Source organism: Pelodiscus sinensis, chromosome 13, assembly GCF_052426305.1.
Source record: "Pelodiscus sinensis isolate ZL-2025 chromosome 13, ASM5242630v1, whole genome shotgun sequence".
Taxonomy (NCBI): domain Eukaryota; kingdom Metazoa; phylum Chordata; order Testudines; family Trionychidae; genus Pelodiscus; species Pelodiscus sinensis.
In genome coordinates this window covers 1,870,033-1,897,760 of record NC_143064.1, presented here as the reverse complement: position 1 = coordinate 1,897,760, position 27,728 = coordinate 1,870,033, and the positions used below count along the sequence as shown (strand labels likewise).

The 27,728-nt window shown below is 53.3% G+C and overlaps 1 protein-coding gene across 1 annotated transcript in view; it reads right to left on the bottom strand.

Moving 5' to 3' along the window:
* HTR2C (5-hydroxytryptamine receptor 2C) overlaps nucleotides 1-25,608 on the bottom strand; it is a 438,632-nt gene extending 413,024 nt beyond the window's left edge. Inside the window, exon 1 of the mRNA XM_075916247.2 lies at nucleotides 24,221-25,608. The gene's annotated coding sequence lies outside the window, so the exon portion shown is untranslated. The remainder of the gene's footprint in view (nucleotides 1-24,220) is intronic.
* Nucleotides 25,609-27,728: the final 2,120 nt, after the last annotated feature.

The window sequence follows — 27,728 nt, the reverse complement described above, 5'->3', positions numbered from 1 at the left end:
CTTCTGGAAAGTTCCTGCCGGTTCAAGACCAGCCCCTGCCAGTTTACCCAGGGAACGGAGACTTAGTCTAGGGCTCACACTCCTTCCTTTGAGTGCTCTTCTATAGCCAGCTGGCCTGACCCCATCACAGGAGGTAGCGTACATCATCAGAGTGGGGAAGGTCTGGGAGCAGCTCTGGCCCCACCTGCAGCGGGGGCATAATGGGGTGGTGCCCACTTCCTGTAAGTGGCCCATCTGGCCGAGTGCCTGAGCCTGCACTCGGTCCAGCGCCAAAGTCTCTCCGGCAACTCCGCCCGCTGGCCAAGTCACTTGGTAACTCTACACCCCTTCCAGGTACTCCTCTAACAGGGGCCTCTGGCAACACAGAATGCGAGACAGAGGGGCAACGCAGCACCCCAAGGTCACAGACCATCTGTGGCAGGGCTGGTAAGAGACGGCAGGACCCCCAACTCCCAGCTCTGGGTTTTAACCACCTCCACTGTGCCCTAAATCGCACCTCTGCATTTCTCCCTGCCCTAAACCTGTCACTTGGGAGTCTCGCTGCTGCCAGCTTGGCAGCATCTTTGAACCAGCCCTTTCAGGGTCAGTGAGGGGTAGGAGGGAAAAGGACTCACCAGACAGTGACCCTGAAGCCCACAAATCAGTAACTCACCGGTGTATTGGGCCCCTTCCCCGCAAGGGACCAGTCAGCAAGGAGAGTGTGGAGGCAAGCGGCAGGTCTAGCGGGGTTTCAGAAGCCCAGGGAAATGGACTCCTGGACCCACTGCGTGGAGCTAGGGGCAGACTCGTAAAAGGCTCTTCAGTGGCTACTAAGATTTCCAGAGGCAGAGGCGCCTCTCTGCGCTGTTCATTGCCAACAGACCTTTGTAAGAATGGGCCCTTCTTGCCTGGGCCTGAACCAAAGATTTAGATTCGTGGGCAGCCCACCTTTGGAGATGCTTGTGCCCTTATTCGGCTGATGTGTATTTTCCAGGTTGGACATGTCTCATCCAAACAGGGTCTTCAGTGCTGCACACAAAGATTCGCAGTGCTCCTATTTAGCCCACAACAGTCTGATGAGAAGCCCACTGACTAGACTGATAGAAATCGGATTTGAACACAGTTCTCTGAAACTACAGCAATTCAGTTGTGCTTTGGCACTTACATTATATGGTTTTGCATCCTGCGTCTGGAGAGCAGAACACAACACATCACAGCTCAATGGGCACGAATGCAACGGGAATGCTAAAAGCTAGCGAAGGGCATGCATCTATCTAATCAGAAGCCAGCTACCTATCTGAGGAGCAGACGATTGGTCTCCAAAGCTTTGGCACAAATGCATAATTCACAAAGTGGGTATTCACATAAAGCAAATAACGTCTGAGAAGGCTTTGTCGGGAAGCTCGCATGCCTACTGGACGAGAGATGCAAACACTGGCCGCTACGTTTGTACTAGAGAGGGGAAAACACCAAGAGGCACACCCATACTGTGCTGGCCCTCCTGCAATCCCAGACACTAGTGCACGGTGTGCACGTGACACGACCACTCCAATCTGTTGGTGCTGCACACCTGTGCTGCACTGGTGCAGGGAAGGGGAAATTCTTCCCCTCTGTCATGGGGTATGCTTCCCCTCAGCACCCCACGGTTATCATCGGGGTAGTGTGTCCGGCCCCTTTTTGGGCGTCCACCCACTACCTACGGTCTCGAGTCCCCTCAGTAATCCTTAAGCGCCGGATTCCTGCTGGGTTAGTCTCTACCACGAACGAAGGAGAGGGGGACCTGGGCCCACCCTTGCTCCAGGTCCTGACCCAGGACCCTAAGGACAGGGACACACCTCCCCGCCCGGTTGGTGGGGTGTACCGTAACTCACCAACCCTTGAGTGGCTTCCTGGCTCCGCCGCTCAGTCCTGGGTGACTTCCTCTCTTCCATGCCGTCAGGTCTCGGTGTCCGCCCCACGGTCATCCTGTGTCGACCCAAGCTCCCCCCCTCTCGGGCTCCTTTTACTCCCCGTTTCTCTCTTACAGCCTTCCCCTCTTCTCCTTCCCGTTCCTCTGCTCCCTCTATACCTTCCTCCTCCTCTCCTTCCTCCCTGGTTCTTGTGGGTGACTTTAATCACCCTGACATCTGTTGGGAAACCAATACGGCAGTACACAGGCAATCCAGGAAGTTTTTGGAGAATGTTGGGGATAACTTCTTGACACAGGTGCTGAAGGATCCGACCACGGGCCGTGCGCAGCTTGACCTTCTGCTCACAAACAGGGAGGAACTAATAGGGGAAGTAGAGATGGGTGACAACCTGGGAAGCAGTGATCATGAGATGGTAGATTTTAGAATCCTGACCAAAGGAAGAAAAGAGAGTAGTAAAATACACAGCTTGGTTTGACTCCCTCAGGGTATGTCTACACTACCACCCTAGTTTGAACTAGGGTGGTTAATGTAGGCAACCGGAGTTGCAATGAAGCCCGGGATTTGAATTTCCCGGGCTTCATTTGCATATTGCCGGGCACCGCCATTTTTAAATGTCCGCTAATTTGGACTCCGTGCCCGCGACTACACGCGGCACAAACTAGGTAGTTCGGATTAGGCTTCCTATTCTGAACTACCGGTACACCTCGTTCCACGAGGAGTAACGGTAGTTCGGAATAGGAAGCCTAATCCGAACTACCTAGTTCGTGCCGCGTGTAGCCGCGGGCATGGAGTCCGAACTAGCAGACATTTAAAAATGGCGGTGCCCGGCAATATGCAAATGAAGCCCGGGAAATTCAAATCCCGGGCTTCATTGCAACTCCGGTTGCCTACATTAACCACCCTAGTTCGAACTAGGGTGGTAGTGTAGACATACCCTCAGAGACCTGATGGGCAGAATCCCCTGGGATGTTAACATGAAGGGGAAAAGGAGTCCAGGACAGCTGGCAGTATTTTAAAGAAGCCTTATTGAAGGCACAGAAAGAAACCATCCCGACGCGTAGCAAGAGAGGCAAACATGGTAGGAGACCGGACTGGCTTACAGGGGAAATCCTTGGTGAACTTAAGCACAAAAAGGAAGCTTACAAAAAGTGGAAACTTGGACAAAAGACCAGGGAGGGGTTTAAATATATATCTCGAGAATGCCGGGGGGTTATCAGGAAGGCAAAAGCGCAATTGGAATTGCGACTGGCAAAGGATGTGAAGGATAACAAGAAAGGTTTCTACAGGCATGTTAACAAGAAGAAGGTGATCAGAGAGGGTGTGCGGCCCCTACTGGATCAAGGAGGTAACCTAGTGACAGTTGATGTGGGGAAAACTGAAGTACTCAATGCTTTCTTTGCCATTGTCTTCACGGACAAGGTGGGCTCCCGGACTAATGCGCTAAGTGACGCAAGATGGGATGAAGATGGACAGCCCTTGGTGGGTAAAGAACAGGTTAGGAACTATTTAGAAAAGCTAAACGTACACAAATCCATGGGTCCAGATGTAATACATCCGAGAGTACTGAGGGAGTTGGCAAATGTCATTGAGGAGCCTTTGGCTATTATCTTTTAAAAGTCGTGGAGATCAGGAGAAATCCCGGATGAGTGGAAAAAGGCAAATGTAGTGCCCATCTTCAAAAAGGGGAAGAAGGACGATCCAAGCAACTATAGGCCGGTCAGTCTTACCTCTGGAAAAAATCACGGAAGGGATCCATAAGGAATCCATTTTGAGGCACTTGGAAGACAGGAAAGTGATTAGGAATAGTCAGCATGGATTCACAAAGGGCAAGTCGTGCCTGACCAATCTGATTAGCTTCTATGATGAGGTAACTGGCTCTGTGGACGCGATATACCTTGACTTTAGCAAGGCTTTTGATATGGTCTCCCACAATATTCTTGCCAGCAAGTTAAGGGTTTGTGGACTGGATAAATGGACGGTAAGATGGATATAAAGATGGCTAGAAGGTCGGGCCCAGAGAGTAGTGACCAACGGCTCGATGTCAGGATGGCAGTCGGTTTCTAGCAGAGTGCCCCAAGGTTCAGTTCTAGGACTGGTTTTGTTCAATATCTTTATTAATGACCTGGATGAGGGGATGGATTGCACCCTCAGCAAGTTTGTGGATGACACTAAGCTAGGGGGTGAGGTAGATATCCTTGAGAGCAGAGATAGGGTCCAGAGTGACAGACAAATTGGAGGATTGGGCCACAAGAAATCTGATGAGGTTCAACAAGGACAAGTGCAGAGTCCTGCACTTGGGATGGAAGAATCCCAAGCATAGTTACAAGCTGGGGACCAACCGGTTAAGTAGTAGTTCTGCAGAAAAGGACCTGGGGGTTACAGTGGATCAGAAGCTGGATATGAGTCAACAGGGCGCCCTTGTAGCCAAGAAGGCTAATGGCATATTAGGATGCATTAAGAGGAGCATTGCCAGCAGATCCAGAGATGTCATTATTCCCCTTTATTCGGCTCTAATGATGCCACATCTGGAGTAGTGTGTCCAGTTCTGGGCCCCCCACTATAGAAAGGATGTGGACGCATTGGAGAGGGTCCAGCGGAGGGCAACCAAAATGATTAGGGGGCTGGACCATATGACCTGTGAGGAGAGGCTGAGGGACTTGGGTCTGTTTAGTCTGCAGAAGAGAAGAGTGAGGGGGTATTTGAGAGCAGCCTTCAACTTCCTGAAGGGAGGTTCCAAAGAGGATGGAGAGAGGCTGTTCTCAGTAGTGACAGATGGCAGAACAAGGAGCAATGGGCTCAAGTTGTGGTGAGAAAGGTCCAGGTTGGATATTAGGAAAAACTATTTCACTAGGAGGGTGGTGAACCGCTGGAATGAGTTCCCTAGGGAAGTAGTGGAGTCTCCATCCCTAGAGGTATTTAAGTCTCGGCTTGACAAAGCCCTGGCCAGGTTGATTTAGTTGGGATTGGTCCTGACTTGGGCAGGGGGCTGGACTTGAGCTTCTGAGGTCTCTTCCAGCTCTATGGTTCTATGATTCCCCACCTACCTCCTCCTCCTCCCCCCCCCGGGGCTTCCCCGCCCCTCTTTTAAACACCATGCCATCTTCTGACATCACGCTTGGCTGGCCTGCGGCGTCAGCCATGACATCATCACTTGCCCTGGGCAGATTCCGCAGGGCCACCCCGGAGCAGGCAGCGCACGTCTGGCACGCCGCCATCACCTCCACCCACAGAGTCGCTGCCAAATCAGCTGTAGTGCGGGGTTCAGGGCCCGAAGCAGGGCTGGTGCCAGCGGGCTCCTCAGCCCTGTCACACCCTCCCACAAAGCCTGCAGAACGGAGCGTCGGTGAGCCAGGGGAAGGACTCTCTCCCCCATCGTAGGACCAGCAATAAGCTACCTCGTGGCCAGTGTCACCAATAGGCAGGTTCTCTGACACAGGAAAGCGCTGGGTTCGTGAAGAGGCTCAACCCCCTCCCTTCCCGTGGGGCAGTGCGCTGGAAAGCCCGACGGAGCTGACCTCCAGGCATAGGAGTCTGTCCTGCAGAGACCCTCAGATCCTCCCTGCTGCCCAGGATGGAAGTCAGAGAACTCCACGCCCCATGGGAGCAGGCTCTTCCCACTGACAGACGACAGACGGGGCTGAATCAACCACGCTTCGAACCTCTCTAGAAAACACTGGCAGCACTTGCAGTTTAAAACCAAACTACTTTCAGCGGAGAGCCCCTCTCCAGAGAGACGAGGGGCCTGCATTGCCCCCTCTGCCTGGGGGAGCGCACCGACTCCTTTTATCCATCATTCAGCAGCCCGTCATCAGGCTAATGCTGGCGGAGGTGGGCCCGGCCTCCTTGCTGCTTTCAGGAAAGGCATAACACTCTCCGTGAGGGCGCCGAATGGGAGGCAAACAAATCAGCCTGGTGTGAGTCGAGTCTAGTCAGCAGCCAAACCGGAAAGTGACCTGTCAGGCTTCTAAGGAGAAAATAGAGCAGCCAAACTGACACGCGCTGTCCTTCCTTGGAAAGCTCCATGAACTACGAACGCAATCCCTAAGGAACGCCAGCCGACCACTGCCCGGACAGCCACGGAGCCAGTGCACCTTACGTGACAGCTGCCGATTTCAGTTAGCTGGGGCCACGTATGGCCAGCCTGCCGCCCAACCCGGCTTCAGTAAAAGTGAGATCTTCCCGAGTTTCCCACCTGGCCTAGCTCCGCTCCTGCTGGAGTCAATGGTAACAGGACTTCTGAAAAGCCTCCTTGAAGTGCCTGATTTCCAGTTCTGCCAATGCTGTAAGGGCAGGAGTTGCTCACGTCATGGCAAAGGGACTCCTCACATGCAGAAAGCTAAGCACGTGCCCCAGGTACTGGAAGGACCAGGGCCCTGCATGTCTAGTGAATGTGTGCGCCAGGCTGCATGGTGTCTCCCCTGCCTCTAGCAGGAAGGATTCCAGAGGCAGGCCCTGAGTCGCTAACCGGTCTGCGTGACACATGCATTCTGGGTTACTACAAACACTACTGCACCAGGAATCCACCCAGGCTGGCAAGGCCAGGAGCATGCCCCCACCACCTAGAGGCTAAGGACCCCAGCGACACGGCAGTGTATTCTGCTACACAATGGCTAGACTAAGGGGGCTGGCTAACGTCAGGAGAGCCCGTTTTCTTCGACCCCTGACCGAGGGCTGGGGACAGAAAGTCCGAGGGGACAGCGTGGTCTGCAGGAAAGGAGAGAAGGCCTGGAGGAGGACTGGAAGCTTTGGGCAGGACAGGGGAAGAGACAGGCACACTTTGCTAGCAAGGGAGACCCACTTCAGCTGTGGGACCATGCGAGCTGGCCATGGGACAGGACACTCCACGAGCAGCAGAGCGAGGACTCTCACACCACCCCAAAGAATAGCCCAGAGCAGCAGGGAAACAGACAGAAAAGTCAATGTAGAGTATTGCTTTTGTCTAGATGTGAGTATTTCTGGTGCTATAAGAGCAATGGTGTTCTACTCCTCTGCAACGTGTGTGCATTCGTGCACACGTGCAAGAGAGAGGTGGTCCAGGTTTCACTTGCGCCTGAAGATGCAAACTGTAAAGCCAGGCCGCCCCACCCCATGGCTGGAGTTCTGGGAGAGGGGATGTCAAGCCATGGCAGAGTCCGACGCTTGGCTCAGGTCCAGGAGCTAGGCAGCTGGGCTGCCGCTCACAGCTGAGGCTGTGCATCTCGAGACAGTCCCTGCCTGGACTCCATTCAGCCTCCAGAAGGGGGAAGTGGGCCAGGGACAGGACAGCAGCCTGGGGAGCCGGGCTAGGTGAGAGACCCCCTTCCCCTGCGCTGGTTTCATGTGTAGCTCACGTTCTTTAATAAAGCAGTTACTAAGCTGCAGAGTCATCTCTCAGACCCACCCCATTTCGCCCTGCAGAAGAATGAAACCAGCGGTCCGGACTTCCCAGGCTCCCTCTCTGGGAATTTCCTGGCACCAGAGTACGGGGGAATGCCGATTAGTGATCTCGGCCCTTTGAGTGCATCCCTGGAGGGCCTCAGCACTTCACCAGGGACCCCAGGGCAGAGCTGGGAAAGGCTCATGCTGGGGGGGGTGTGACACTGGGGACACAGCTGCACCAGCTGTCCAGAAACATGGCAGGGGTGTTTGCACACGACTTGTAAGAGGGACAAGTGCACACGCTGTACTACCCAGCCACACCCCACACTGGGCTGTGACCGACTGTGACAGTAAGAGGCGGACGCATGCCTGGATTTTTATGCAAATATGGGGAAACGTGGAGGGCGCCGCACGACTAGCCGTGGCTCTAAGCAGCCAGCGTAGAAAGGGGCTGCACTGCACCTTTGCAAGCCCCCGGCCACAATCTCTGCTACAGTAAATGCAGGGCTAGACCCTGGGCTGCTAGTGCTCTGCACGCAGAACCAGCAAGGTGGCAGCAGCACCGTTGCACGCCCCGGCCCTTGTGGGATTTAGAACAGCCTCAAGGCGCGGTGAGTTGTGCCAGCTGGAAAAGGCCACCAAGGGGGCACTGCTCTGCCGGGGGAGGGGCTGAGCTCACACTACACGGTGCTAGCCGGAGCCACGAAGGGGCGGCTCAAGGCGAGGGTGCCAGCTTCCTGCCAGGCAGGGCTTTATTCTCAGCTGGCCAGAGCTCTGCCAAGGCCAGATTCCCCAGCCTCCTTCTGCCCCCCGCGAAACCAGGCAGTCCGTCCCGCGAGCTGAGCAGCCACCACTCCCATTCCTCTCACCTCTGGGGGGGCTTAGCCCTTCCTTCCCCGGCAGCACCCCCGGCTTTGCCACGCCAGTGCTGCAGCAGAGTGAGCACCTCTGGCGGGGCCCGATGTTCCCACTGGCCAAAGTGACAGTGGCTGCCCTGGCTCAGGAGCTCCTGCCGGCGCGGCGGGCACTTCCCCCGTGCCACGGTAGAGTCAGATTCCCCCCGCGTGCGAGCCTCCGATCCAGCGTCCAGCGCGCCCTGCGGAGGCAGGTCGGAGATCGTAGAACCAGGCAGCCACAGGAGTTAGTACAAACCTTGGCACGTCCACTGAATAATACATTCAACAGCTGCTGTGTAGTTGGAAGTCTGCCTGGCAGTGCATGTGCCCATCTGTCCAAGAACTCCTCAGCGGGAAGAGCTAGGGCACCAAATTCAGCCTGCAGGTCCCTCTTCTCCTGACTCCTAGTGAGGTCGGGGGGTGGTTGTGCCAGGAAAATGGCATGTGCCTGGAATGGGATGGGTTCTCAGACCCATACAGAAGAGAGCCAGGCTCACCAGGCAGGCGAGAAGGGCTGGCTGAGGGTGCCCACCCGCCCGCTGTCAGGACTCCCCCAGCCCTGAGTCTCCCATACCTTTCCCTGAAGGGCTCCTAGGGCAAGGGGGCTTAATCCCCCGCCCCATTCATACAGGAACATTGCTGGCAGTTCCCCTTCATGAGGGAGTGAGGGGAAAGTGCAGTTTGCTCCATCCCTCACTGGCATGGGGAGAGGATAGGGGGCAGGTGAACCTGGACCTGCCCCAGCCGGGAGACACGCACCCCTCCACTGGCTGTGCCCGTTTGGTGCTGCAGCAGCCACAGAGAGGCGCTTCTCACCGGGCCCTAAGCTGCTGCGGAGAGAGGGGGCTGGGGCTGTCCTCTCTCCCTAGGGCAGCCCACAGACTGAGCCCCCCAGCCCCAGCCCCACCCCCACCCCAGAGCAATGATTCCAATGAAGCCTGGGCATTGTGGTTTTATTCTCCAGAGACCAGTAACTGACTGAGTTTAGGACCCGAGCAATGGCGGGTAAGTCTTCTAGTGCTGTATCTTCGGACCCATGGCCCATAATTACAGCTTCCAAGGTGCAGTTCCCTTCAAGGATACAGTGTCATTTTTGATGCTCACTTTTTCGCTGCTTCAGCCTCTAACATCTGTGGTTCATTAATAAGTTAAACTTTTTTTAAGCCCTTCATTCGCACGCTCCTCCTTTTCCTGCCACGCCCCCTAATTAAACCCTTGGCGACCGGTGCCAAGCCAGATCCCTGAGGAGCTCCACTGGTAACCGCCCCCCAGTCCGAGAGCTCGCCCTTCCGCACAGCCGGCCGCCTTCTCCCGTGCCAGAGGAATTCCCACGTGGTGCTATGTCAAAGGCTGCTCCAGTGGGTCTCAAGCAGAGGTGTGCGCACGCGGGGGGATGCAGAGGTCCTCCAGGGGCTCCACCAAATCCCCTGACTGGTTGCGTACATGCAGTATATGAGGCACTAGAGAGCAGTACCCACAAAAGCGCCATGCAATGACTGCTTATACTGCTCTGCAACGGGATTCACTCCCCACTCCTGGGGATTAGCACCGGTAGCCAGTGCGCCCTACTCTGGGGGGGCTCCAGCCATCACCTCTTCTGTGCCTGGCACGTTCCTACAAGGACGCAGCCTCCTCTTCAGTGACCCCCGCCCCAGCCGTACCACACTCTGCTCTGCCTTCCAGAGCATGTCTCTGCAGTCCCTTCCAGCCGCTTCTCCAAGAGGCCAGTGCCGTCTGCCTAGCCACTTCCCCAGCAGGGAGAAGCTGGGCACACCCACTACACTGGGGCCCGGTCCAGGGACTCTGCAGAGGGCTGTTGTTTTCTGGGTTCCCGTGGACTTCACAATAGATTTTCCTGGGCTACTTCCCTGTGGCTCTAGCATCCTCTTTGCCTTTACTTCAGGGCCTCAGTCTGCTGGGCAAATCTGTACTCCTCCCTCCTCCAGCTCAAGGGAGTGACTGGAGCTCCTGGGCCCTGCAGCCCTTCTTAAATGGGCCTGCCCAGCCTGGATTGGCTGCTCCTCACAGCCCTTCTCTGATTGGCTGTCTTCTGCACAGCCTCCCTAGGACTCCCCAGTGTGGGGCATGTGCTCCATTACATGCACTATATACATGTGCAGATATAATGTGTGTATTCCAATCGATCCATTTTACAATTGTATGGTAAAAGAGAGTAAGTCAGCAGTTCTTCAGTGAGAGTGCTGGGGCACTTCGGTCTTTTACATCTGACTGTGCAAGCAGGGAGTTTAAGTGAGGCGTAAGTCAGAGGGACACAAGACAAAGCAGACTCCAGAAAGGGGTGCAGTCATCTGAAAAGGGTGAGAACCACCAGCCTGCTGTGCTCCCCTTCTCTAGAATAGCAGCGGTTTTCTCAAAGGAGGAAATCATCCGGCAAGACAAATCACTCCCTAGATGGTTTATAGAAGTGTCAGCAGGGACTGTCAGACCCAGATAGGTCACAGGTACCGCGTCCCTCCGACTCAGTCAAAGGAGGGAATTGGGGTGTTCGGCATGGTTTGTTCTTGACAACATCCACAAGTAAACCTACAGCTGTTCTCACAGATTGGTAGGAAGACCTTTGGATTCTCTCACCTGGACTGGCCCCCGTCTGCTTGTTAATTCCAGAATCCATTCACCGCCATCTCTCATTTCCCAGCATGTGCCTCGTAGCGGTAGCTAAGTGCCTGCCAAGTATCATTCAGGGGCCCTGGTAGGATTCTAGCCACATAAAGTCTCTGCCTGGAATGCCAAGGCAGTAAAACAGGCTGCCCGCTTGGTTTCCTGGTTTCTTTGACTCAGCCATGGGCGTGTGCCCAGCCATTGTGTCTCAGTGTGGGAGCGAGACATGCCATGCAGGCCTGCAGTTTGGTCTGTCTGTCCGATTGCCTGTCCCAGAATTAGAACAAGAGTGGGCAGGCAGATACCCCAGAGATGCCATTCCTGTCAGGCACCGTGGAGACGGGTCACTCATTCTTCTGAAACGCAAAGCCAACGGGCAGCCTGGCTTGGCTTTGGCTCACGGGCACCGCGTCGGGCCGCTGGGAAGTGTCCGTGCCAGCTGCGCCGTGGTGCCAATAAGAAGTCAGCCCTGCCCGCAGTACCACAAAGCAACAGCTTAGGTGTTGCATGAAGATGGGCCTCTCAATTCCCGGCGCAGGAGAGGAATGCAGTCGCTCTGTCCAAACAGCACATTCACAGCATCCTTGCTGGGCAACAGCACGTTCGGCCCACAAACAAGCCCCACAGCTCCCGTGACTCTTACCCGTGGAGCCAGTGGGAAGGCAGCTCCCAGGCATTGCTTTGCAGGGCAAGCCCACGTATGGCCAGAAAGCATGTAATGACACATGAGCCACAAGGTACAAAAATCCAGCTGTGCCACTGAATAGCCACGGAATCTAAATTCGGGAGATAGCCCATAATCCACAGCTGTTCCATGCTAGAGGCCACCCAGGGTGTGTCCCGGCCCAGGCAGTACGGAAGTGTCACTACATCATGGATCACAGTTTGAAGTTACAAGTTCCTGCTGCCTTTGGACAGCACCCCCCCAAAACCACAAGTCAATTAGAAAGGGGGGATCTTTGCTGTAAATTAACATATGGAAGGACAGAAATAAACTGTAATTAATTACAATGAAAGCAACGAGCATGCTGTGCCGTGAAGCTGCTGACAGACTGCAAACACAACAGGAAGCTGTAATGCTTTATGACATTAATGTACTTATTAAATCCTTGATAGTGTCAGGTTGGCAGTGCAGTGAACCGTCAAACAAATCGCTGATGCTAATTATCCTAATGAGATAACACTTCTGGGGACAGAGTCTCGCTAATGGACGCTGGTGTGGGGCATCAAGGTGCAGTCTATAGCTCCCTCCTTCCCTAATGCAGCTGCCCTGGTCCCAACATAAACTAGAGCAGTCTCTAGGCTGCTTGTGTCCTGAATGGCCAAAGCCTCATTCTTAAGAGAAAGATGCAAGATCTCTGCAGCACCAGATGTGAGATAAACGGCTTCAGACTATCAGTAGCCAAAGGCTGTCTTAAACCCTGACACACACGGGTCAATAAACCTTCCAAAAACGTTACTGTTGTTAATTCCAATGCTGGATGTTCTTGCAAGCCATATAAATTTCCAGTCCATTTTGGAATCTTACCAATTTTTTGGCTTCAGTGACTTCTTGAGGCAGTGAGTTCCACAGTGCAATTACACTCTGAAAGATTATTTGCTTTAGTCAGTTTCAAAATCCCCACTTAATTTCACTGAATGTCTTGTGCTCCTTGTTTCAGAGGGGGAGCCGTGTTAGTCTGTAACTGAAAAACTTAAAAAACAAGTCTTGCAGCACCTTAGAGACTAACAAAACATGTAGATGGGATCATGAGCTTTCGTGAGCACAACCCACTTCTTCAGATGACCTTAAAAGTGGACTGTGCCCACGAAAGCTCATGATGCCATCTACATTTTTTGGTTAATCTCTAATGTGCTGCAAGACTATTCGTTGTCCTTGTGTAATCAGACAGGGAAAAGAGAAGTGTCTGGTCTATCCTCATTTGATATTCATGGATCATGTCCCTTCTTATCGGTTTCCTTCTAAAATAAACAATCCCAGTCTAATTCAACCTCTTCCTCGGAGAGTTTTCCAGACCTTACTTCTTGTCCTTCTCGGAACCCTCTCCCGTTGTGATGAGAAGACCAGTCTTCTGAGAAGGCCACGCCCTTGATTTATAGGAAGTAAATCTACTGGCCTCCACCCTGTTCCTTCTGCAACCTAAGATTGAACTGGCTATTTTGACTGCCACTGTCATTAAGCAGCGGTCTCCCTTGAGCTGCCCACAATGATGCTCTGGCCATTTCTCAGCCAGGAAGAGTCCGTGTCGAGAACTGAGAGGGATGCGCGGATTTAAATACTTTTCATTTGTTCGCACGGCGTCTCCTTTGCCGTTCTGAGCCCCATTCTCCGAGCTTGGTTACCTCTCTCGGAAGTTCCTCAGTCCCCTGTGGCCCAGGCTCAACAGCTGCGTCTCACCTGCACCTTCGGCAGCCTCGCCGCCTTACCACCTTCCGGGTCCCTGATCCACCGAACGACATGGGGCCTCATACAGAGCTTTGAAGTGCCTGTTCTTAGCTTTCAGCAATGCTTAAGGCTGAGCGGCCAGTCCTGCTCTTTGATTTCTCCTCACCAGCTTCTATCCCAGGGAGTCTCCTTCGCTGGACCCTGGCCTTTCCTCCACAAACACCATCGAGTGGTTCCCCTCTGGCCATTACGGATGCCAAGCGGCCAGGACGGGGAAAGAATCTGTTCCCCTAGCCCTCCTCAAGCCAGAAACAGCGCAGAGCTGGGCCTCGCCCTTACAAGAAAGAACAGTGGCCACGGACCTCGCCCCTTCCAGGGCTACACAAGTCACCCTTTGACTTGCCCTCCTCAAACAATTATATGTTTGCCCCTCCCCCCGACTCAGAGGGCACGTGTCCCTCCCACGCACCCTCAACTCAGAGGACACGTGCCCCCACGCACCCGACCCCCGAGACTAAGGCAAGCCGACACCTCCCTGGGGGCATCAAGGCCTTAACGCGAGTTAACATGTATCCTCAGGCCCCGCGTTGCACTCTCCACGGGCCAACCCGTGCTCCAGGCTCCACGTGGCACTTCTCCCGCTTCGCAGCCCCTTTGCGCCAGGGCAACACACAGTGGGCAGCTCAAGTCACAGCCCTTGGCAGTCGCTGGCTTGGGCAAGGGAGGCCTCCGAACATCTGGACAGACTCTGGCCTCCAGCCCCAGGCTGCTGCACTGTGCACCAGCCGGGCCCTCCCCAAGAGAGAAGAATGGCAGTCAGCAATCCTGACGGGCACAAGGGCCTGGATCCCCATGGCCAGGCCCAGGTTTGAGAGCACAGGGCACAGTTTTCTGGCCGGGGCAGATGGAAACGGGTTGGTTCACGCAGCTGTAGCTATTTGGACACTTAAGATCATCCAGGATCCTAGGGATGTGGGTCAGCCAAGTCTGCAGACAGTTGCCCTTCATAAAACCAGGACATGAGAAACTCCTTCTTCCCACAAGCATCACCAGCCAACTGCACCTCATCAGGGCGCATGAACTTCTAGCCCTGCACATTCAGCCTGAAACCTGGGAGTGGAGCTGAGCGTTACTCTCAAGTATCACTGCACCTGTATTCCTCCTCAGGGCAACCCCATCGGCAGCACCTCTCAGGGAGAGTCCCTCAACCCCCCCGCCCCCCACGACCTGGGATTTCCGGGCTGTACAGGTCCCTGACTCCTACCTGACCCCGTTATATTCCTAGCAAACACCAGCTGCCTCAACAGCCAGAGTCTGCGCTTTGCAGTCTCCGGAGACAGCGAGCAGCAGCAACCACCCGCAGTCACAAGCCAGCACACGGCTTCCTACGCAAGCCCAGCGATGCCCTGGTGAAAGCACGGCAGAGAAACATGCTAAGAACAACTACCTGCACATGGGGGCTTCGAAACAGCTTGCCAGCAGTCACCCCAGCTCCAGCCCGGCCAGAGGCCAGTCCTTCCCACCCTTCCGCAAGGGTGGGGCTCCAAAACAAAGGGTCTGTCCATGGGCCCCAAGTCGTAAAACTCAGGCTATTTATCCAGAAGCACGTCCTTTGTTCATTGGTCTCTGGAGAATCTAGTTTGAACTAGGATGTGAGAGCCTCTGGTGGGGGCGGGGGTACCTCCTGGGGAGGTTACAACCCAGCCAATTTGCCTTAATCCCCCATCCTGGTGTTAAATCTTTCACCCCCAGAGTAGAACACAGCCAACGCACAGCCTTCCACACACACCCCAGAGTAGAACACACTCACAACACAGCCTTCCACACACCCCTCCCCCCAGAGTAGAACACAGCCAACGCACAGCCTTCCACACACCCCTCCCCCCAGAGTAGAACACACTCACAACACAGCCTTCCACACCCCCCCAGAGTAGAACACAGCCAACGCACAGCCTTCCACACACCCCTCCCCCCAGAGTAGAACACAGCCAACGCACAGCCTTCCACACACCCCTCCCCCCAGAGTAGAACACAGCCAACGCACAGCCTTCCACACACCCCTCCCCCCAGAGTAGAACACAGCCAACGCACAGCCTTCCACACCCCCCCAGAGTAGAACACAGCCAACGCACAGCCTTCCACACCCCCCCAGAGTAGAACACAGCCAGACACAGCCTTCCACCCCCCCCCAGAGTAGAACACAGCCAGACACAGCCTTCCACACCCCCCCAGAGTAGAACACAGCCAGACACAGCCTTCCACACACCCCCAGAGTAGAACACAGCCAACGCACAGCCTTCCACCCCCCCCCCAGAGTAGAACACAGACACAGCCTTCCACACCCCCCCAGAGTAGAACACAGCCAACGCACAGCCTTCCACACCCCCCCAGAGTAGAACACAGCCAGACACAGCCTTCCACACCCCCCCAGAGTAGAACACAGCCAACGCACAGCCTTCCACCCCCCCCCCCAGAGTAGAACACAGCCAACGCACAGCCTTCCACACCCCCCCAGAGTAGAACACAGACACAGCCTTCCACACCCCCCCAGAGTAGAACACAGCCAACGCACAGCCTTCCACACCCCCCCAGAGTAGAACACAGCCAACGCACAGCCTTCCACCCCCCCCAGAGTAGAACACAGCCAACGCACAGCCTTCCACCCCCCCCAGAGTAGAACACACTCACAACACAGCCTTCCACACCCCCCCAGAGTAGAACACAGCCAACGCACAGCCTTCCACACCCCCCCAGAGTAGAACACACTCACAACACAGCCTTCCACACCCCCCAGAGTAGAACACACTCACAACACAGCCTTCCACACCCCCCAGAGTAGAACACAGCCAACGCACAGCCTTCCACACCCCCCCAGAGTAGAACACAGCCAACGCACAGCCTTCCACCCCCCCCAGAGTAGAACACAGCCAACGCACAGCCTTCCACCCCCCCCAGAGTAGAACACACTCACAACACAGCCTTCCACACCCCCCCAGAGTAGAACACAGCCAACGCACAGCCTTCCACCCCCCCCAGAGTAGAACACACTCACAACACAGCCTTCCACACCCCCCCAGAGTAGAACACAGCCAACGCACAGCCTTCCACACACCCCTCCCCCCAGAGTAGAACACAGCCAACGCACAGCCTTCCACACCCCCCCAGAGTAGAACACACTCACAACACAGCCTTCCACACCCCCCCAGAGTAGAACACAGCCAACGCACAGCCTTCCACCCCCCCCCAGAGTAGAACACACTCAGACACAGCACATGTATTTAACCAATGGACCCCAAAAGATACCGCATGAGGTTGCAATATTTCCCGCCTCTCCCCTGTGAAGAACACACACAACACTGGTCCACAAAAATATAAACTTAATCCCATAAGGCCTTTCAAGGCTACAGCAGGAAATTGTGCATCTCCCAATCACCATCAATTAACTACTCTGTGACACCTGCACAACTCCATTGCCTCCCACGTGGAACACAGCAATGAAGTCTGTTGATGATGCACAAGCAGAAATAGACCCCAGCTCAGACAGGCCAATGCCAGAGGAATTCTCAAGCGAGAGCCGACACTTGTGTAATCACACTTGAGCAAGACTGAGTAGTTGCTTGAGCAGGTGACAAACTGCTAAATCAAGCTGTGACAGGCCAGCCCATTCAAGCTGAGAACACTAGGCTGGAGTTCAGGAGAGAGAGAGAGACAGACAGAGGGAGTGCGTGTGTAAAAGATTCGAGGTAGTGGCAATGCTCGGGTTAGAACTTGACTGAACACTGTGCTGTTAGTGTCAGTGGCATCAGTTTTCCAGGGATAACCGGAGTAAAAAGCAGCAAAGATGTATTTCTGTCAGTAGCACAAGCAGCTGTGCCACTCAACACATCCAAGGAAGAGCCTGAGTCTGAAGGATAAGTACTGTTACGTCATGAGACTCAGGAGTGATAGGTGGGCTTTTCAAAACCGCCACATGAATAGCAATGAAAGCTAGTTCCAATTTAGACTACATCAGCGGAACAGTCTGATTTGGAAGGCGAAGCTTCTAGTCTAGACCAAAACTTTTCCAAAGTTAAGGGGTGTTCTGAAGTGTGGGCTTGCTTTTTACCCGCGTTCTCTAGGCCAGAGGCATTCACCTTCGTATTAATGGATAGATTGGAAAATGACCAGGTTTCTGTAGATTTTCTGGATCATCCATGTCCTATATTTCATTGTGTTGTCCTGAGAGGAACCATCAAGTTAAGGGAACACTGTGAAAGTTACTATGACCCCATCTCTCCCCTCTTCCCTGCCCCTCTCCTCCAGGAGCTGCCTCACTGGGGAGAGCAGTCCTCACAGCTCATGACAAATCCCCAACATGCTCTGTATTCCCTGGGGCCCGACTCACACCATTTGTGCACTTTGAAATCACATCCCGTACAAGGAAGCATGTGTTTTAACACACCACGAGTGCCAAGTGCACATTCAAGAGACTGCTGATCCCCAGCTTGCAAAGACAAGACTCGAAAGGCTGAAAATCTTCCACTGTATTGCACCCTTTAAGTTAACCAAATCATCCAAATCCTCTTCAGCTAGTGCCCGTTTTTGGATGTGCATAAATAGTCACTGTGACGTAGTGGGGGGTACCTTGCTGGTTGCCATGCTGGGCTTGGGTTGTGAGTGACCTCCACTGGCTGCCGTCTGCAGCATGGCCCAGCAGGGCAGGGGATGAGTCATTATGCAAGGGGACTTCGAACCTGTCTGACCAGTGATCTCCCAGGGAGCGGAACAATGGGAGGAAGGGGAGTGGAGTGAGGGAGTTAGTTTCTGTCTGGTATCATGGAGGAAGCAGCCTAGGGAAGGGGCTGGGATTTAGGGGCCCAGGCTCCCCCATCTCAAGGGGGGCTGAAGGCATCCTAGGCCTGCCCTGTAACCAGATGACATCTGTGCTGTGCTGCATCCTGGAGAAGCAATAAACTCCCTCTGTTCTACTGGCTGGTGGAGTCTGTCCGTGCCATTACGGGGGTGCAGGAGATGGGGAAACCCCAACGCGCCTTCACAGTCACACACACAGAAGTTTTAGCCCAGTGCAGATCATTGTGGTTGACAGACCATTCACTGCTGCAGAGGGCGCAGAGCCGTGCCAGGATGAAATGATCACACGAGAGCACGTTCCTTAGAGATGATGAACCCTGAAAACACTAAGCAAGAGTGACCTTGCACAGGCCCAGACAAGCACGCACCTTCTTCCTCTAAACAGCGCCCAGCCATCACCCCACCCGCGCTCACAGCACGGAGCCTTTTCAGTCCAGGGCTGACCCTGCATTCGCGCCACCCTCCCAAGTCTGCCCTTTCCTGTTCCCGCGTGCATCTCTCACTGGCTTCAACATGCAGCCCAAAGAGCCGCCACGGGAGGGAGGGAAGCCGGGACGTCACAGTGTGGGTGGCTCAGTCACTCCAGAGTTTGTGCTCCTGCAAACACTCCCCAATGGGTCTCTGCCCCTCCCCCCATGCAACTCAGGGTCCTACATCAGATGGGCATTTTTGAAAGTGGGACCCGATCCAGGACACCGGCTAGTGACTGAGCTCCGTCTGCCGGATTCTGCGCTATTTAGAGAGATTTTACACACAAGGAAAGTACCTTGCCCAGCACTAGGGGGCAGGGCTACAGAGGACCTGCTCTCAGCATGGCGCCCCAGGCCGCCGTCTCCCACTGAAGTCAAGAGGATGCCAGTGGCTCCACTTCTCCGGGATCAGGCTGAGAAATGACTCTGCTCTTGCAAGGGGAGTGAAGATTTCCACCCGCGCTGGTCTCCTGGTGCCAGGCAGAGCCGGCAGACTCCTCGCCCAGACAGACAGAGGGGAGCGAGGGGGAGATGCTGCGGTGCTCTGGCCTTGTGCCCCGTACATCCAGCAGAGAGCAGGCCGCAGGGTTAGTCTGACAGGCGCGGGAGCGCTGAATGCCCCCGGCCCTACTCCACACCCCATCACTGCGAACACGGCGCCAAGATAACAAGCCAACGGAGCCCGGGCCAAGCAGCTGTGGGCAACTACCTGAGCAATGAGACTCTTAATGGACCAGCAGGGCAGGCTCCTGCCAAGGACCCAAGCACAACCAGCAGAGGTACGGTGACCAGATTCTCCAAACCAAAAGTGGGGACGTGTGATATAAGGGCCCTACCATCAATCAAACATTAGCCACGGCCTCTGACCACTGGCCATGCCCCCTGGCTCCTTAGTGTAGGGATAACATATCAATGTATTAAAAATGTGATTCCCCAAATGGAAGTGACTCCCCATAATTTGTTCCCCACAACTTAAAGTGTTTAGATTTATTATTAATTCTTATTATTATTAGTTAAGATTGTTAAATGTTTAGATTTATTATTATTATTGCCCCTTTAGAATATAATGTATGAGGTCATGTAACTTAGAACTGTTAAGAATATAATCCTATGTAGCCAGAAACAGCCCCCCCTCTGTGGCCCAGGGCATGCTCAAGCTTGTGCAAGAGGCTGCTTGAAATTGACATTGCAGAGATACATTGTAACAATGCATTGTCAAGCCACTAACTCTGCTATGGGAGCCAAGCCCTGTAATTGACCAAGGGCATTGTTACTTACTTAACGCCTGTTCTCTTTAAAACATTGTAACTTTACTCAGCACTCAGAGAATGTTTTAAGCAATATCACCCAGAAACTTTTGTAACTACAACTCTGAGATATGTAAAGTTATTATTATACAAAAATATTGTATGGGAAACATTAATTAAGGAATGTATGTAAGAGAGAGAGAGTGCTTGGATGGTGAGTGAATGGTTCTGAGAGGTGCCAGCCTGAAAATACAGCAACAAAGGGCTGAAGAAAGCGTCAGGTGCCAGTGCAACCAAAAGGTGTCAAATGGAGAAAACCAAGTACTGGAGGTCCACCCGATGAGATCACTGACGAGCACCTGGCAGCCACCCTGGAGACATCAGCATGATACAGCAATTTCCATAGACTGGCACAGGAAGAAATTCCTATAAGAACTGGACTAAAAGACTATGGAATCAGAGTCCAAGGTTCTGCTGCCAGCCCACCAGGAGTTTCAGATGCGCATCTGATCAGGACTTCACTCCCCACTCGCATCACTTGTGTACAGAATACCTGGCCAGTACTCTGTCACAAGCAACTTCCAGGCTGGGAACTATAACAATACACAGAACCTGAATGAATGAATGGATGAATGAATGTTTATATGTATAAGGGTTAAGTAGTTAAACAACGTTGTTTGCTTCTATCTTTTCTTTATTTTTTTATTATTATCTTTACAATAAATGTGGCTTTTTGCCTTATCCCCCTCATAAGATCCTGCTTGCTTTTATTGGTACAACATTTGGCCCTGCCCAAAACCCAAAAACTGAAATCAAAACACTAGTGTAGTTCCCCTAATTGAGCTGTTTGCTGGATGGCAGCCTTGCTCAGCCTGGCCAGTCGATCCTATCAATCACAAATGCCAACATTCACAAAGAGATGGTGGACTTGGTGTCACTGAAAATCTATTCCCTTCCCACTCGTTCATACATCACAGGTTCCTCGCCTATTGACAACTTCCCCATGAAACAGTCATTGGAATCAGGAATTCTTGGGTTGAATTCAGTAATTTCAAATGGTTTCCTAGTGTGGACATGGCCAGGGACGGGTATACAAGACAACACGTTCAGTCCCAATGGGTCCTTTAGAACAAAGCAGCAATGGGCTGCATGCTAGAGAATTGGCCAACAGAGACAGCACGGGACAGCTGTCAGTTCTTCCCGGTGAAATAAGCCCGTTACATGTCGTGCCACGGAGTTAGTGGGCCAGCTACATGCACCCCACAGAGGCAAGGCAGGTGCTGAACTGCAAGTCCTTCAGGTCATACTGTTCTGACAGACACCAAGTCACGTTCCCAGCCCAGATACTCCACCCTTCCTCTATGCAAAGGGGCTGCACTAGGGTTTATACCCCAGCTCCCATGGACTCCCACTGTGTAGGCCAGTCCCGAGCTGGGTTCCCTGCAAGCTGAGAACTTGGACAGCCACCCAGGAGAGATTCAGGTGCCACCCAGCTGGTCAGCAGAGCACCCACCGCTGGCAGCATGTGTTTCTATGGGTGGTGCACATCAGCACATGCCTCCATGCACGTATAAAAATTTATTCCGCACATGGATGGGAAAATGAGAGGAACACTGGCCCTGAGCAACTCAGGGTGGCCTTGCCCACTAGTACCATGTGCAGCAGCTGAAGCGGAAGGCCGCTCTGACCAAGATGATGCAGCACATATTGAAAACTCGCTCCAGCTCTCAACGGCTCCAGGGTTGCTTTTGCCAACTGCCTTGCTAGGAATCCAGCAGGTAAATGAATATGGGCTGGATCTGCATGAACTTCTAGAACTGGCTGCAGAGCCGACCTAACCAGCTGGCCGTGTTAAAACGATAAATGAAGGCATTTATGCTGCAGTGACAGGGCCTGTTCGCCTCCCTTATGCTTCTGTCAAATGACCAGGAGTTGGCATCTCTACATTCAAAAGAGAAGCTGAAAAATAGCTACTGATCCCTTTTATGCTGTCAGTCTTACAAACGTCAGCGGGCTTGGGTGAGCAACGTACCTTGACAAGTTGTGTCTGACAGACAGACATGTGCTACTCTACCCGCACTACATAATAAAGGCTAAATCAGGAGAATGTCAGGAAACATCAAAGGGGAAAATTACTGCAAAACTGAGGTTGCGATTATATTTTATACCTCTTGGGAAAGAGCCCTGTCTCTGGCAGCCGCAAGCCTTTCCTCCCAACACAGAACTAAATGATACCACGCTTTAAACCAAGGCAGGGAGGCCTGTGGGCTCCAGCTCGCCTGGATCTGGCCCCCAAGGATCGGGGCTCCCTCCAGCACACTAAATCTACTTGCCTAGCGGAGGAGCGCTAGCTATTTCAAAATAGCTTTGCAGTGTAGACGTACCCCTAAACACTGAGGGGTAAGAACAGCACAGGACACAAAGCCAGGCCTGGGGGCTGGAAACAAACCTTATGGGATGGCGGGAAACTTGGCCACCCCCATGATAAGTGGCCATCCAGCCAACTAAAATCATGCTGGCCACAGATGTCGCCAGGCTAGAGAGGTTCAACCTCAGGTAGAATGAGCCCCACAATCTGGCCGGAGATCCAGCTGCAAGTTCCCTGCCCACAGTGGGAGTATGTCAGGACCTGACGGCAGCCACGCCCTCGTCCTGCTGCTGGGAGTGCCGTGGTGGGCTGGCGCACGTCCTAGGAACTGGAATGGAGGTGGCAAAGGCTTATGGCAGCTTTGGTGGAACTTAGGGTCAAACACGGGGCACACAGAGAGCTGGCCTCAATCTTCTTCTTGAGGAAGTCGAATAGAAGGTGCCACAAATCCACACAAGGGTTCCCTGCGCAGTACCCTTCCCATCAAAGCAAACCCCGTGAGAAGGAAGAGGCTGCTCCGAAGGACGACAGGCCCCTGGGGTCCTTTGTGGCCTGGCCTTGTCTCTGCCACTAATACCGCAACGCAGAGAGAGGCCTGCAAAGCCCTTTGGCACTGCTGACGCTCCTAAGGCCCAGTAATGACACCTGCCAGCAACTGCAATTGTTTACTAAGAGTGACAGGATGATACAGATTCATAGTCCTCGTTGGGATTGCACACCCTCTGGTTCCCAACTGAACGGGTGCTCTGCATGGGTGTACAGTAGGGATGAAAAGTCACTGCTCATTATTAGTCACTACCCGTTTGCCACCCAAACTCTGACCGCACCTTGGGCACTTACAGATGGAAAGTGCCCAATCAGACACTATTATCATGGAGTTCTCAATGGGAAAAATACAATCAACAACCACTGGTTTTCCCTCCTTACACTGCGCACCTGTACATGTGACTAGGACGTGCAAAGTATGCTCTCTTGCAAGACTGACGGCAAGGCCCACAGGGGCGCTTAGCGGAAGTGCAGCCCTCTGTATATGAGGGATCAGAAGCACCCAAGAGAACATTCAAAACTAGCCTGTCTTTCGAAAGATTCACACCTCGACTGAACTCTCCTCCCAGCACTGTCTTTGCGAAAGGTCACAATACAGAGAATGTACCGTGGCAGCCACACAAGTGTCAGAAAAACAATCATCTTCTTAATGTCACATTGGGATTGGAACGCTAATTAAAAAAAGTGATCCTTATGTAAATTTTAAGGCACTAAATGCAATCAGCACAAAAATGAGATCAATATGAACCCGATGAACTTTGGCGTTTCTAGCTATGCAACACCAGAACGCAGTCTGGAGCTGAAATGCTATTCATTTTGACTCGACTGACCTTTCTGAAATGTGGTAAGAAAAGTAGATCAAATGTGGCTTTAAAACTGATTCCTGTGAAAGCCCAAAATACAAGTGCTATAAATCAGACACAACTATAAAAAATGACTTCGACATCCCAGAAGAATTTTCCATCAATGTGTCCACATTTTAAGTCATTTCTCAGCACTGACGTTTTCCCTATAGATCTGTTGCAGCGACAGTGACCTCTCAGCTGTCTATGAGGTTTTGTAAACACAGGACACATTACAAGAAAGGAAAGGAGCCATTTCTTTATCATTGTCAGGGGGGGCATGCCTGGCCCCCTCAGGGATAGGGCATTAGGCCTCTCAAAGAGTGCTCCACCCCCACGTGACTATTATCTACAACAGCCCAGGGCAATAACCCCACGGCCTCTCTGTGAGGCACTCGGGCCTAGTGGTCACAGTCAAAAACAGTCCCTTCCCGCAGGGCTGTAGAGTCCAGTGGCCAGAGTCAATAACATCACTCCATTCCCTCAGAGCAGTGAGGCCTAGTGGCCACCCTGCCTTCTGGGCAGCAGGGCCTAGCAGCCAGAGTCAGTAACAACAGTGCAGTGCTGCCCTGGAGGTCAAGGGGCTGGGGTAGGAGGACCCAGGCCCACCCTCTGCACCGGGTCCCAGCCCAGGGTCCTGTCAGTGGTGGAGCTGTCCCCACCACTAGCATAGTGGGAATCCCAGCACAATACGCTCAGCTCCTGGGTATCTAACTCCCCGCCCGGGGCTACTTCCTACCAGACTCACTGTTGCAGCTTCGCCGCCACTGTCCTCCAGCCTGGGGGCTTCTCCGGCCGTTCCTCGCCAACCAGCCTCCACAGCTTGGTCCATCTGCAGCTCTTCCCCGGAGCCCTGACAACACCTTCTTCCCAGGTGGCTCCCTGCCCAGACTGACTGTTCCACCAGCCTTTATAGCCGGCCTCCAGCTGGAGCATGCCCAGCAGGGCTGTGGGGCGGGGCCTCCTCAGCCAGGGAACCAGGGTTAACCCTTGCAGGCCCACATCCCATCACAACCAACTTTTTTCCTCTAACCACCAGTGAGCCAGAGAATAAACTCTCCTCTAGCTGGACAGAAGAACCTTAGCAAAATTGTTGTCTCAATGATGGGGATCTGAGTCGAAGGAAAAGGCGTGTTTCTGTATTTTACTATTGAGCAGAGGCGTGGAAGAGCTCTGCATAAAAACCCAGCAATACATTGGCTCCCCACAGTACTTATTGCCATCAGAGAGATTTCCTTGCCATTGTGGCTTTCTAGCGCTGGCTGATCTATGCGTCCTACACAGGGAAGAACAGCACACATTTGGGTAGGGGGATGGTTGAGGTGGTCACCACAGACCAGGTCCTTCGGGAACGGGAAGTCCATGGGATTTCTGAATGAGCAAGGAACTAAGAAGTGCAGAATTGGAGCCACGGTGTCCTGGGAGGCCATCAGCAAGCGCAGTGCTGCAGCGGTGGAGAGCAAAACACCAACAAGCAGCAAAACCAGTGTCACACTGGGAAAACTCCATCGCGCCCCTGCCCTGCCCCGCCTTGGTGGGCTCTGCGCGTGGGGGTGGGGGTGGGTTTCCTTGCCTCGGAGGCTCCCAGCAGCCCTCAATCCAGGCACCATTCCTAGCGCTGGCTGTGTGCTGGACTCTCAGCATGAGGAGCAACAGGAAACCAAACAGCAAAGCCTCAGTGAACCTCCAAGTGATACAGGGCTGCCTAGCCCCCTTTCTTTCTCCAGCCAGTCCTCTCCGGGGCCCAAGTGGAAATGGGGGAGTCTGTGTCAGAGGGTGGGGGGGACCCAGCCCCACCATCAACTCCAGGTTCCAGCCCAGGGCCCTGGAAAAGCAGCTGTCTGTCAATGTCTCCAGCACCAGTGCATGACAGCTACAAACCCCTGGGCTACTTCCCACACCTCCCCCAGCAACTTCCTTGTCTCAGGCCCTTTCTCCTGGTACCCCCATGTGCTTCTTCCTCCAAGATCCTCCACAGCCCCTCTGTCCCCTCAGGGCCTCACAGGCTGAGCCAACTGCAGACAGCTCTTTTGATCAGTCTCAACTGGTTTTTAATTGGCCCCAGCTCTTCAGCCAGTCTGGGTCTAGAAGCCCTCTTAATTGGCTCCAGGTGCTTAATTGCCCTGATTGATTCTGGCAAATTCCTGCTGGTTCTGTATTAGTCCTTGTTAGCTTACCTTGGGAACAGAGATTTACTCACTCTATGGTTAATATACTTGCCATCTAGGCTCTCTTGTAGCACCACCAGCCACTCTACACTTGTAATAAGTGACACCCAAGACCACGTAGAAAGGAAAAGAGAAAAAAAAATATCCAATGTTTTCCCATGGCTTCTCTGGCAGGGTCAGTGTCCTTTGCTTATCTGCATTTTTCACACAAAGAAGAAAATCTTTAGAAAACAGACCCCTTCTCCCCCCCACACACACACCCAACCCCCCCTACTCCACACACACAATTGGTCGGGAGTTCAAGTGCAGAGGTGGGACCTGTAACTACTGATTGTGCAAGCGACTAGTGTTTAAGTGAGGTGCACCCTGGCAGTACGCAAGGCAAGTGACTCTCAAAGGGGCACCAACGTCTGGAAACACTGAGGGACACGGCTTTAAAAGAAGGATTGGATTTCAAACAGATGGTGAAATAGGGATGTAAGCAAGTAGCCGAGTACTTGCTCCTCCCCTTACCCCACTGCCCCACAGCAAACAGACACCGTCTCTGCTGTGCCACCTCCTCTACCAGAGGCAGCAGTGGGGAGTGGGTAGGGGATGCTGCTCTGGGAAGCAGCTCCTGTTCCCGGGGGGGTCCAGGGGGTCCAGCTGCCTCCTGCCTGCGCACCCAGCTCCTGCTACATTTAAACGGCAGAGCCGCAGTGGGGTTAGCTCCTGGACCTGTGGGGGCCAGGACAGAGCACCTTCCCTTATCGACCAATCATAAAATTGTATCAACCACACGATTAGTCAATCACCCGCCTCTTAATATCCTGAGCCCCTAAAGGAAGGAAGGACCCTGGCATGGCTTCAGGAGTTGGGACTCTACAGAACTATTTCCTGTGTCCGTACTTACTCAGTTATGCATCCTCCAGCAGCAAGAGAACTTAGTGGAAGCCAGGACTTCAGGCATTCATGTCTCCTCTGCCACAGACAGAATGACCTTAGGCAAGTCACTTATGGCCTGATTGTTAGTGCTAGGGAGAATTCTCTGCTCCTGTTGAAATCAAACTGCCCATATCTGGCACTTCGTGTGCACAGCTAAGCTTCCCCATGCAGAATGGGTCCAGCTCAGCCTAGCGTTTCATATGGCAGTTGTGTGGGTTCAGTTTAAGGTGCTTCCAGAGCCTGGCACAGGATGCTGGTGGGTCGACAGAAAGCATGCAGATTAGGAGCAGCTGTAAGAGGTTCAGGGTATGCTAATGTCCTCTCTTTCCGCCTTTCCACTTTTGTTAAAAAACCAAATAGCCAGTGTCCAGCCGGTTTCACAGCCAGGAGAGAAACAGCGGGAGCAGGAAAAGCGAGTCAACGCGAGTGTGGAGAAGCTCACGCAGTGCGAGTAGGAGAAGGTGCGAAGGCTGAGGGGGAACAGGTATTTGGGCTCTGGACAGTTCTGGATTTGACAGTGCGCTGCTGTTATTCAGGGTCTGCTTGTTCAGAAGCCCCCAGGCTCCATCAGTCCTTGTCAGATGTTCGCATGGTACTTTTTAGAGGGCTTTTGGCAGGAGTTACTCTCATGCACTCACTGTGCGGACACACCTGGGTAGAAAAAGCACTACTAAGACTTGTTGAGACGTCCCTTTGAAATACAGATATCTTGCTGCTGATCCACTTAGGGCTCTTGGGCAAAGACGCTGTTTGCAGTCTGGTTTCTGGTCTGTCATGCTGAGCAGCCAAAGCCATTAGAGAGATTTGTGGAGCTCTTGAAATCCGGCTGTTCTTCCAGAAGCAAGAGGGTCTGGTTGCAAGGACTTTCTATACACATCTCTGGCCTCCATGTGACAAAGACCACTCCAGGCGACCGTTACTGCCTTTTATTCAGATGCTGTTTGCTATTAGAACAAGGGCTGGAAGAAGAGAGATAAGCGTTGATCTCTTACACCGACTTCCTTCCATCTTCAGTCTGAACTTGTTTACTTGAACATTCTTTCATTTAGTGACCATTGGGAGCTCCTGAAACCAGAGGAAATTTTGGGGGGATCTTAGCACAATGGATAGCTCAGAAGAGGTGTTTTAGGGTTACTCGTCCATACGTTTTGATCATAAAACTAG